The sequence below is a fragment of the Eumetopias jubatus genome, unplaced genomic scaffold (assembly GCF_037043125.1).
Source record: "Eumetopias jubatus isolate StellerSeaLion01/CBP00866 unplaced genomic scaffold, mEumJub1_p1.0 scaffold_3, whole genome shotgun sequence".
Taxonomy (NCBI): Eukaryota; Metazoa; Chordata; class Mammalia; order Carnivora; family Otariidae; genus Eumetopias; species Eumetopias jubatus.
The window spans coordinates 95,504,812-95,516,809 of NW_028274809.1; positions in this window are offsets into that span (position 1 = coordinate 95,504,812).

Consider the following 11,998-nt stretch of genomic DNA (forward strand, 5'->3'; position numbering starts at 1 on the left):
GGACATGTGGAACTGGAAAATTGCCTGAGAAACTGACTAATAGAACTGCTTCCACGCAGAGATGCTCTTGAGCTTGGAACTTATCCCAAATTAGATGTATTGAGATCGCTGAGCTGTGTTTTGCAATTCAAATATTCCAGCACTTCCCACAGCAACCTCCTAGGCTCCCTGATGGTGGGGTCCTTTGAATGTTCACACATATGTGGGGGGCTTTGTTCCCTGGAGTATGAAGCCTTAGTAAGATTAGGTAGAAAAGAGACTGCGTGAGGCATATTTGAGAGCTGTGCTTTGATGGTAAATTCAAACTTCGAAAAAAATCCTGAAGTGAGTAACTTTTGAGGCTTCTGATCCCAGATGGTGTCAAAGACCGTAGTTTAGTATTACTGCTCAGTGGCTCTTCAAGTCTGTCTATATTATGTAAAAGACACCAACCATTCATTAAATGTCAGGAAATTTTGTGTTGGCAAAAGTCGTGGAGACATTAGAAGGGTATGTATTTCACCTGTGGCCAAGCCAGTTGGTCCCAGATTAATTCCTTTGACCAGGGAAGAATGTTACTCTGTTACCTGAATTCTTCTTTCCCTGGTCTTAAAATTGGCTCCCAGGCAATCTCCTGTACTCACTAGATTTATCTGCTATTCCAAAGATCTGAGAAAATCGCCCCTATTTGTAGCACTGAGGGATCTGCGGGCTGGAGTCATCGCTTCCTGTTAAGACATCTTTGTTCAAGTGTTTAGTCTTAGAAATGGCTGATGATCAGACTCATCAAAACAATATGGGAAATGACTGTCCTGTTTGGTCTGCATATCCTGCACCTTCCTGTGGCACTTATGCACCTAACTACCAGGCTGTAGAGTGACAGATCTCCTTGTGTTGAGTTTAAGCTCCTTGAGGACCGAGGCCAGGTATCCATCATCCTTGTGTCTCCCCAGATCTAACGTGGTCCATCCGAGATGTCACCGTGAGTGCTGCCATGTCTGGGAACTCTGTGGTCCCAGTCATTGCATCTCTCAGCAGCCAGCCTGTAATGGAAGACCCTCCTGAGCTCTGAGCTTCAGCATCATGGCACATATCACACTGTCTTGTCTGTTTCTCCAACTAGATTCCGGGGATCAGATCTTTCATTTTTGTATCTCCAGTGCCAAATGCAGTAGGTGCTCAATACCTGTTGAGAGAAATGAATGAATGGAAGGCTCAAGATAAAGAATCATTGAGTTGAATTGAATAGAGCAGGCACACCCTCTAGCTATCGCTGGGGTAGGATTTAGTGCAGGTGATGTAATGTAACTTGACAGGGTAGTTAAATATTGACAGGCAGGAGGAAGCATACTGGGAATGTTCAGAAAGAGGAAAGGAAGGTTTGACTGGGGCTGTCAGATCAGAGAGCTGAGGCCATACGGAGCCATGCTGACTGGCTGCCGTGTCCTGATGACCGAGGAAGGTCACTCGCTGGTGCGCTTGGCTTCTGCTTCAGCAGAGGTAAGGTTTGGAGCCTGGCTGGGAAGATAATGGGTTGTGATGTGAGTAAATGCAGACTCCCCGTGCCTGTGGCTTAGAGATGGCTGGCATCCCAGACACTCTCTGCTGGCTGCCCATTCTGGTACAGCTCAGGCTGTTCCTCATTTAAGGCAAGGAACAGGAGTTCTATTTGAGTCTGTCTCCTCTCACCCCACCTTACCACACTCCCAAATGGTTTGTGCTTTAATATAACCTCTTAAAGTGATTGGGGTTGGATGCTGGTGCATGTGTTTAGAATGCTTAGTTGAGGATTTGTCCATAGGAATTCATTTGTAAGTTCTCTTTGATGCTAACGATTAGAGGCATACATAGCAATAGGATTAGGAGGTCATGAACATGTTCAGTGCTACCTGGGTGCCACTTGGTCTATGCAGGAGTAGAGGAGGGAGGGAGACGTACACTTGAGGCAATGTTTTTAGCTCTCGTATCAACTGAGGGAGCAAGCAGAGGTGAGTTCAAGGAGAATATCGGGTAAGTGGGAAAATGCCAACAGACAGCAGGCGGAGCAATGGTTTAAGTAGGTCTAGCAGTGCGTTTAGAAAGGGATACAGGTCACCTTGAGGAAAAAAAACACCCCATTTGATTTGAGACTGTTTAATTAATTGGCATGTAACAGGTTAGTTTTTAAGGAGACAAAAGTGGGTGTCCTGCTCATAATTAAATAGTCAGATGCCCCAGTAAAAAACAGCCAAGGCAAGTAGTCTCTATTTGGTTCCTTGTCTTTTAGAGAAAGAGAATATGCTGGGTATCCAACATGGGTTCAGATCTCAGCTTTGCAGATTAGGGCAGCTTAATGTCTGTGAGTCTCTATTTCTTCACCTGTGAAATGGGCAGAATGAAGCCTCCTGGCAGGTTGTTGGGAGGCTTGAATAAAATAAGACATATAAAACCACACTACAGTCGGCATGGTCTGGAGCTGTTCCCTCCAAAATATTTGCTCCCCTCTCCCAAGTTCCAAAGACTTATTTTCTTTTGTCTCTGACTAACAGCTTTACTGAGATATAATTCACATACCATAATACCCACTCGTTAAAAGTGTACTATTCAGTAGTTTCTAGGATATTCTGAGTTGTGCAACATCACCACTACCAATTTTGAAACATTCTCTCATGACAAAAAGAAACCTCATACCTGCTAGTGGTCACTCCTCATTTCCTCCCAGTGTCCCCAGTCATAGGCAACAGCAATCTCCTTTCTGTATCTATAGATTTTGCCTATGCTGGACTTTACATATAAGTGGAATTATACAATATGTTATCTTTTGTCACTACCTTCTTTGACTCACCATAGTATTTTCAAGGTTCATCCATACAGTAGCATGTATTGGTACTTCATTTTCTTTAGTTGCCAAGTAATATTCCATGGTATGGCTATACAACATTTTATTTATCCATTTCTCACTTGATATAAATCTAGACTATTTCTATTGTGGGGCTTTTATGAATAGGTGAAACTCATGTAGAAGATTTTGTGTGGACAAATGTGGTTTTTTTTTTAAGATTTTATTTATTTTAGAGAGCATGAGCATGCGTCAGGACAGGGGGTGGGGTGAGGAACAGAGAGGGAGGAGCAGAAGGGAAGGGAGAGAGAATCCCAAGCAGTCTCTGTGCTTAGCATGGAGCCCGACGCAGGACTCAATCCCACAACCTCAAGATCATGACCTGGGCCAACATCAAGAGTTGGGTGCTTAACCAACTGAGCCACCCAGTTGCCCCTAAATGTGTCTTTTTTTTTTTTTTTTGAAAGATTTTATTTATTTATTTGAGAGAGAGAGAGAGAGTGAGCCCAAGAGGGGGTAGGGTTAGAGGGAGAAGCAGACTCCCCACCGAGCAGGGAGCCCCATGCGGGACTCGATCCCAGGACTCCAGGATCATGACCCGAGCCGAAGGCAGTCGCCCAACCAACTGAGCCACCCAGGTGCCCCCAAATGTGTCTTTTTAATATAGTTGTAAAACAAGGCTCTTCCCACATCATCTTCCTCAGAAATTGTGAGAGCAATAGAAAATACTGGGATATGGGGCACCTGGGTGGCTCAGTAGGTTTGTGTCCAACTGTATTGATTTTAGCTCAGGTCATGATCTCAGAGTTGTGAGTTCGAGCCCCGCATCAGGCTCTGTGCTGGGCATTCTCTTTCTCCCTCTCCCTCGGTCCCTCCCCACACTCCCTCCCTCTCTCTCTCTCTTAAAAGAAAAAAAAAATACTGGGGTAGGCTACCTTTTCCCTGTAGAAGTTGAGGAAAATAGCAAAATGCTCATCTCTCTCCTTCACAATATTGTTCTACAACAAATGGGTCTTTGGCATTGTTTAAAGTCTCATGCAAAAGTGGATCAAATAAACCACCTTCCTATACTAGCTTATGTGACCTTATCTTGTCTTGAGTTCTATATACATAATCACTATAGGATCAAGTGTGTGCCATGCATGCATGTAAACATGTTTTTTGTTTGTAGAAAGAAATCATGAATGGTTTTGCAGCTTAGGACAATAGAAGCAGCATATGGAAGTGAAGAGGTTGCAAAATCAAATGTCCGAATGGACCAGGGAAATGAGATAAATGAATGAAATGCATGGCTGAGGTAAGCAACTATGGGGGCATGATGATTCATTCTAAGTCACCCATGGCCTCACCATTGTGGAGAGTGGGGGTGACTATGGAAAAGCAGAGTGCATGTATCCTGTCTAGAACGGGCAGAAATCATTGGAACTCCAGCTGATTGCGCTCATGTAGGTACATGACCTTACTTGATAATGTCTTCTAACTTTTTCAAAGCAATTAATTTTGATTTTTTTTAATCCACTTTGTGGTCCAAAAGAAACATGCCTGTGAATCACATTTACCCCACTGAGGACCCATTGGTGGGCTTTTAAGTGGGGTAAGTCATATTGCTTGGTGACCATAATATTTGAGGATTAATTCCAGTATTGCCCCCCACTAATTGCATTAGTCTTGGTTTATCCCCATTTCTCTGACCCTCTGTTACCTATTTGGAAGATAAGGGGGATTTGATGAAATGTGCTCAGTTGGTCTTTTCACTTCTAACCTTCTAGGCTGGCATAAGGACAGCCCCAGTTCAGAGTTCTGTCTCTGACAGGTTATGTGCAACACATTATGGACAGAAACACAGCCTTCCAACTGATGACGGCCTGAAAAGGCAAGGGGGCGCTCTAAACAGCCTCCTTTACCCCTCATATAGTGTGGGTTCACTTGTAACAAGAACTCCCAACTTTTGGCTGAAAAGGCCCTTTATTTTGCCTTCATTTTGGAAGGATATTTCCTCCATAAATAGAATTCTAGGTGGACAAGTGGTATTTCTTTCATTGTGACCAAATCTGTCCTCAGCCTGAACTCACAAGGGTAAAAAAAACAAAAACAAAAACAAAAAAAACCATCACCTTGTTACTGTGTCAAACACTTTATTTTTTATTTATATAAAACCTAACTATTACCAGTACCAAGGGCAATGGAGTTCTCTAGTTTTGATATTTGCGGATTTCATGGCGAAATGTTTCCAGTCACAATGTCCAAATGTTGCAGAGCCCGCAGCCCCAGTGATGAAAGCCCTGTGTGTTTGCCTTACCCTGGTCTGTGCCACCCAGTTGTGCCTTGATGTTGGGCCGCAGACCCGGGAAAAGCAAGGATGAAATCACAGCCTGGATACCAGTTTGAGCTGTGCTCTTGAGTTCTCTGTTAGCTCATAGGATTCTTTGTTTTTCTCACACAGAGGCTGGTGTGGGAGTGACTTAAAACAATACTAGGAGAGCCACCTATTTTTGTCTTTGAGAGTAGCCCTGAGGTCTGAACAGTCAAATTACCACATACTTATGTTCAGCAGACTTTTCATTCCTTGCATAATTCACTCCTCCAAGCAATCCTTTGAGGTAGGACAGAGCTGTTGTCCCCACTTGACTGTTTAGGAAACTGAGGTGAAGTGCTTGTTCGAAGTCTGAGTTGATGAGTTGCAGAACTGAAATCAGGCTGTGCATAACCAGATATATTTGTCAGTCACTTGGCCCCACAGATGATTTCTTCCTCCACTAAATAAGTCATTAAAGCAAGGGCTAAGAAGTCCCTCATAGTAGCTTCTCACACTGTCCTCTGAGAAAGCGTCAGTTGTAAGGAGCGGTTTGTGAAGGCCCAAATCATATGTTGCCTGTATTTAAGTGAAGTGGGCCTCAAAATTTCTTCCTGTCTGCCCCTTGCATGGAAACAAGTTTGCGTTTGAAACTCTTGACTGAAAAGTCTTAGTTTTAAAGTAAAAAAGTTATTTCCCGTCACCAAGTTTAGCGTTTATAATAACAGCCCTCGCTGTTTGATTTTTTTTTTTTTACAAGTTTCAAACAGATTTCTCACGTGGCAGTTTACATTTATTTTCTTCTACTCCTTTTCTTCTCACTGAAAATGCCGAACAGCTGGCCACATTGACGACATACTAGCCCTCTGCCATGCTGGTCTGTTTGACCCATTCCATCCCCATCCTTCTCTTCTCTAGGCAAAATAATACCGAGACTATTTAGCCTTTGCTCCCAGGTCCTATTCTGCTGTCCTTTGATCTACATTGTGGTCCTCTGAATCCTCGCATTGAAGGCACGGAGGACAATAGCTCCATCTTGTAAAAAGTGAACTGAGGCCTCTCAAATGAGAGGTCACAAAGCCTGGGGCTCCCATCCCAACCCCTCGGATTAGCATGTTTCCCACATCGTGTGCAGTGGCGTTCGCTCTCTGCTGGAAGGACACCTGCCACTGGTCAGGCTCTTTGGCGGCTGGTGGGCAGACTGACCTCCCGAGCTCACAAAATCAACCTGAGAAAGTGAGTCAGCAGCTGATTCCATGCTGTGACATCTTTAGGAGTGCCTCAGGTTTACCTCAGGGGAGAGAAGTGTGTGCCTTTGGCGGGGGCCGGGGGTGGGGGGCGGCAATCGGGGGTTAATGGGAAATCGCCATTTGGGGTTGTCACAAATCATGAGACGCTGGGTGAGCTGACCCTTTTGGCTCCTCTGGGGCCAATGTGAGCCAAATGCCAACCGTCGGGGGCCAATAATTGGAAAAATCAGATGAGTCAAGTGGAAGAGAATGTGGTCCTTGAGAGAAACAAAACACATAAAAGAATACATTTTTTTTTATTATTTTAAAATATACTCTCTGGGGCAAAAAGAAAGATATTTTCTTTATTCACATTAAAGCGTAAGAAGAAAAGTGTTTTTCATTTTAAGCAACATTTTTAAAGCAGAGTTTCTGGCAACGCTTTCATTGAAACTTGTATTTCTTACTGTAATTCTAAGCATTGCCACACCCTTAGATGCGTGCAAACCCAAATATTTGGCAGGGAAAGGGTTTTGTAAAATAAAAAGATGCTGCACTTGGAGGCCTGTTGTCTTAAACTTGAGAAGTTGCATGTTGCTTTGGAAATAGAGTTTTCTTCTCCAGGACAAACCCCTTTGATCTGGGGACCTGAGATGTTGCTCACACAAAGCATAGAATGGCTAGTCTGGACTGAGCTGAAATCCTATTGAGGGATAAAAACAGAAAAAAAAAAAAAAAACAACCTATAAACATCGTGCAGAGTGTGGCTGTTTCAATATGATACAAACTGACTTGTTTGGATAATGCCAAAACCGGTTCTTTTCAACGCCGAGTTGGGCAGTAGGCCTTTCCCCTGCAAATCCACTTAAACAGTAGAGGGGGAGTTCACATCTTTCAGACAGAGTCAAGTCACTCTCAGGATGCCTGTGGTGACCATTTGCTATGATCCTTCTCATCCAGACAGCACAGAGTATAGCCTCTCTTCCCTTCTAAAGGGGCCACATTCTCAGATATGAAAAAGTTGTTCCAGAGTACACATTTTTTCTCGATAGTCTGATAGATGACTTCTGATAAACACATCTGAAAGGTGTCTCTACTGAGCCTGTTTGGAATTTAGAGAACAGAACACTTGTGTTTGCTAGGAGCGGAAGACCAGAGTGAAATGTTCACTGGTTTCATTCTATGAAACGAGGCACCTCATCTGTCCTGTTCCCCACTGGACCCAGAGTCCCATGTGGCCCCTGGCACAGAGGGTGGTGGTCCCCGGTTATTTGTTTAATGCATAACAACCTGTCACATCATGAAGAGGTAGGGGAGACCTGACGTTTATCCCAGCCACGCAGAAACCTGAGACCGCTTAGTAGCAGAGAGGACTGGCAGCAAATGAAAAATAGAAATACTGTGTTCGCTATGACAATTGGTATAACTCATTCTCAAAATCGAACCACGTTGCTTACCATGTACTGCTATGGCTCCCAGTGATGTCTTACTTTTGCTTAGATAAACTCGTCTCTGGGAATCAAAACCATATTTGATTGCTATCTATACTTCTCTTACCACATATCCATTCAGAGTAAGTGCATAACTTCAAAAATAGAAAAAAGAAAAATAGGGTTTTGGTTTTTTTTTCTTCAAAAGCCTCAAAAAGAGAGTCTGTGTATACAGAGAAGGATGTGTGGCCTGCAACAACACGTTCAAATAAGAAATACAAATACCGTTTTGAGGTGGAGCTCTATTTGGGGAATTCGAGTTTCCCTTAATTAACGAAGCTGCAAATTATTCGCATGTTCTGCTGCCCCATGGTCAGTGGAACCCCTGGTGACCAAACACACTTGTTCAAAGTAAGAGCCAAAGCCCCTTTGACCTTCCCATGTATTGTCTGAGGGAGTGATGGTCAGCTGGCTCCCAAGTAAGGCGGGCCCACAGCTGCTCAGCCAGCTGGCTGTCACACGCATGCAGCAGAACTTGGAGGGGACCCATGGCCTCACCAGATGCCTTATGGCAGGGTTCAGTCGATGCCCCACATGGTGAAAACTGATTCCATATTTCACATAAAATCCCTGGGTTTGCATGTCATTGCCAATACTTTCCATCTCGCAGAGCGAGCACCTCACGTTTGTCATTTAATTTTCCAAATGCGCGAGCTGTGGTCAGATCTGCAGGGCGCTGGCCAGCGCCAATGCACGGACTTCTGGCATCTTGCAGCGAATTCCAGATATACAGTCTCTTTGGCTGTGACATGGTGCGAATGGCAACATTAATAACCCTGCTTCTGCCAGGAGGAGCCGAGGCAGCATCAGTGGGGTCTACCAGCTTGAATTAACCTGTGTAACCAGACAGAATAAATCTGAGGGCCTAGTGGACAGAAGCAGCTTGGTCTACGTATTTACTGATTTGGGAAACAGCTAAGCATAAAGGGAGCATATTGTGGGTCAAAGTTCAACACCAGAAAGGAATGAGAGAAACCTATCAGTGAATCCTTGACACAACAGGCCACTTGAGGGACCATTAGCCAGGACCTACATCTGCCCCTGAATTTTAAATGCAATTTAACTCTCTTGATAAGTTAACTCGTGTGTTAAAGAATATGTAAAAATATCAAGCTGTGTCCCCATTACTAGTTGGTGTGCCATAATATTCCGGCCCTGACAGACTCCTTCCAGAGGAAATCTGATTTTTAAAGCTAAAATTGTGACAGCATCATTAGTAGAATGGCCTAGCCAGGAAAAACTATGACTTTTGAACATGACATGCCCAGTAAAGGGATGGGAATAGAGGGATGGGCCTTATATTGAGCAGACTAAGGATTTGTACAAAGTATCTTTAATAAACACATAGGTGGACCTAAATATGAATCAATTTCATGCTTTTTTTTAAAGATTTTATTTTATTTTATTTCAGAGAGAGAGTGAGAGAGAGAGAGAGAGCACAAGAGGGGGGAAGTGGGAGAGGGAGAAGCAGACTCCCCGCGGAGCAGGGAGCCCGATGCGGGGCTCGATCCCAGGAGCCCCTGAGATCAGGACCTGAGCCAAAGGCAGACGCTTAACGACTGAGCCACCAAAGTGTCCCTTTTTTTTTTTTTTTTTTTTGATGCATCAAGGAATGACCTCAGTTTATCCTTCCCATCTTTACCCATTGGCTCTTTTGCCCTTTGCTGCTTAGTGATAATGGGAGCATTGCTTTGCCTTTGGGGTAAATGATTCCAGTTGAGCAATTTACCATGTGAAAACCAAAGGGGACAGGTTTTTAATGTGGAAAATGCTTTAACCTCAGAAAACCAAGAGGCAGACTCAATGTGGAATGACACCCTGTCTTTGAATCATGGTGTGCACCTCTAATGAGATCCAATTAAACCGTGTGTCCCGATATTCTCAATTTTGGTAAATTAGGCCTTAATTCTTATTTCATAAATAATTTCAGAGCGTCTGTGGCTTTAAGAACTCACTATATTTTATATGGCTCCTGACTTATGACAGAAATTGCAATAGCATGACATTTAGTAAGGCATTGATTTTTTGGGGGAACCCATCATAAGTAGTTCTGCAACTAGAGAAGCATGCTGTAATGATACCTATTATGTGCACAGCGCCAAGGGAAGCAGGATAGTGAGGTGTCCTTGTAGTCTCATTCATGATGCAGTGCTAAACTCCAGACAAATTGTACAAAGTCTGATGACCTTTTGAACGACCGACCTTTCAACTCCATCACTCTTTATAGAAGAGTGGGGAAAATCTAGTGTCCACTGGGACCAGAGAAGTAACATAAGTAAGTGAAGCGGTCTGGGTGCTGAATGGGGCACAGCATAGATTTTGGGGAGTCTGATGCTACTCTGCTTTCCTCTGATTGTTATGATAGGCTAACGTGTTACTGCTGGAACGTGGTGTGGGCCCACAGTGTTGCCAGATCTTCCCACTCTTCAAGAGCAGCTAGGAAATAAGATTTTTATATATTCTGATTTATAAAGGTTGGTTCATTTTAAAAACCTTTTTGTTTTGAGATGGTTATAGATTTGCATGCAGGTATGAGAAATTATACAGAAGCATCCCTTACATCTTTCCTCTTATTTCCCCTGATTGTAACATCTTGGGTGCTCTGGAAGCATATAGCACAACCCAGAAACTGACATTGACCCAGTACAATAACCTTATTGGCTCATTCTTTTTAAACTCTGTGCAGACCAATCACAGCACGTTGGAGGGACAGAGTTGGCAGTCTTCCTACTTCTGCTTGCAGCTTCTGTGAATTACAGTCTTGCGGCGTTTAGGAGACCCGCCGACGCCTTTGGGTCCTCACTGCTGAAGCTAGAAAAGCTGTTTAGAATTGCTAGAGGGTGAACCTCTCCTAGATCTTCCTGCCAGAATACTTTCCCAGTCTTCCAGTCTGCATTCCATTCCCTCCTTGCCTATTCATGTTTGCAACTTGGGCTGTCTCTGACACTTGCACCTTCTGTCCCTGCGGTGCATTCCCACATGCTGGCCTCAAGCTTCCACTTAGATGATGTCAGCTCTGTATGGATCCCTTCAAGCAGGCTCTCTGGGCTCACAGGCATCTCATATTTGCTTTCTTCGAATTCCCTTCCACCTCCTTCTTCTCCCTCCCCACCCCCAACACAAACCAAAGGCAAGTACTTCAAGGTGGTGGAAACCCAAAGTGTTTGTGCTGGAATTTTGAAATGTCAGATATTTATTTAAATAAAGTGAGTCATGATTTGGGGATTACAACTATGGAGTCGTTTTGTTTTTATAACATCTGTCATAAAAAGCCAGTTTTTACTGTAATTGGCTTTAAGACCTCTATGATGTTTTTTAAAAAATGCCAATAAAGTTTCAGAGTGTTGGGGGTTGATATATGCTTCTATATTTCTTTCTATTTTGTAATAAGGGCAGGAAAGAGCTGGAGTCTGCCCTGAGTGTTTCTTGATTGTTCTCACTGACATTGGCACCTTTTCCAGCCCAAGTGTAGAAATAGTTCCTGTGACATTCCTGGTCGTTGCTGGTCACCATGACAGATGGTGGGAAGAGGCATTACCAGAGAGGAAAGCAGAGTAAGGGAGACCAGAGCCTTCTGAGTACCGGCGCCATAATCAGAATGTGGGGCTCAGCATCAGGAAGAACGTGTCAGGGAAGAAAGAGGGGCAGAGCCTAGTGCCCTCTCAGCACACGGTGACCATTATAGCCTATGGTGGGTCACAGTCCAGAACCAGCTGCCTTCTTCCCATTGTTTGATCCCCCAATAGTGCGTGTGAACAGGAGTTGGAGGTGGGAGTCATGAAGCTTAGATTGAAGCTCCTTCTCAGATGACAATAACCATTCTCATCTAGCAGAGCTGGTGATTCTGAAGTGTATGCATATCATGGAGTGGAAGCAGGGGAGGAAGAAAGGGGTACAAATAACAGAGTCAATAAGCCCAAAGTAAAATTCCCCTGAGGTAACTACAGTTGATCCTTGAACAAGTGGGGATTAGGGGTGCCCACACAATTAAAAATCTGTACATGACTTTTGACTCCCCAGAACTTAACTGCAGATAGCCTACTGTTGACCAGAAGCCTTACTGAGAACATAAACAGTCGATTAACATGTATTTTGTATGTTATATATATTATATGCTATATTTTTACAATAAAATAAGCTAGAGAAAAGAAAACATTAAAATTATAAGGAAGAGAAAATACATTTACAG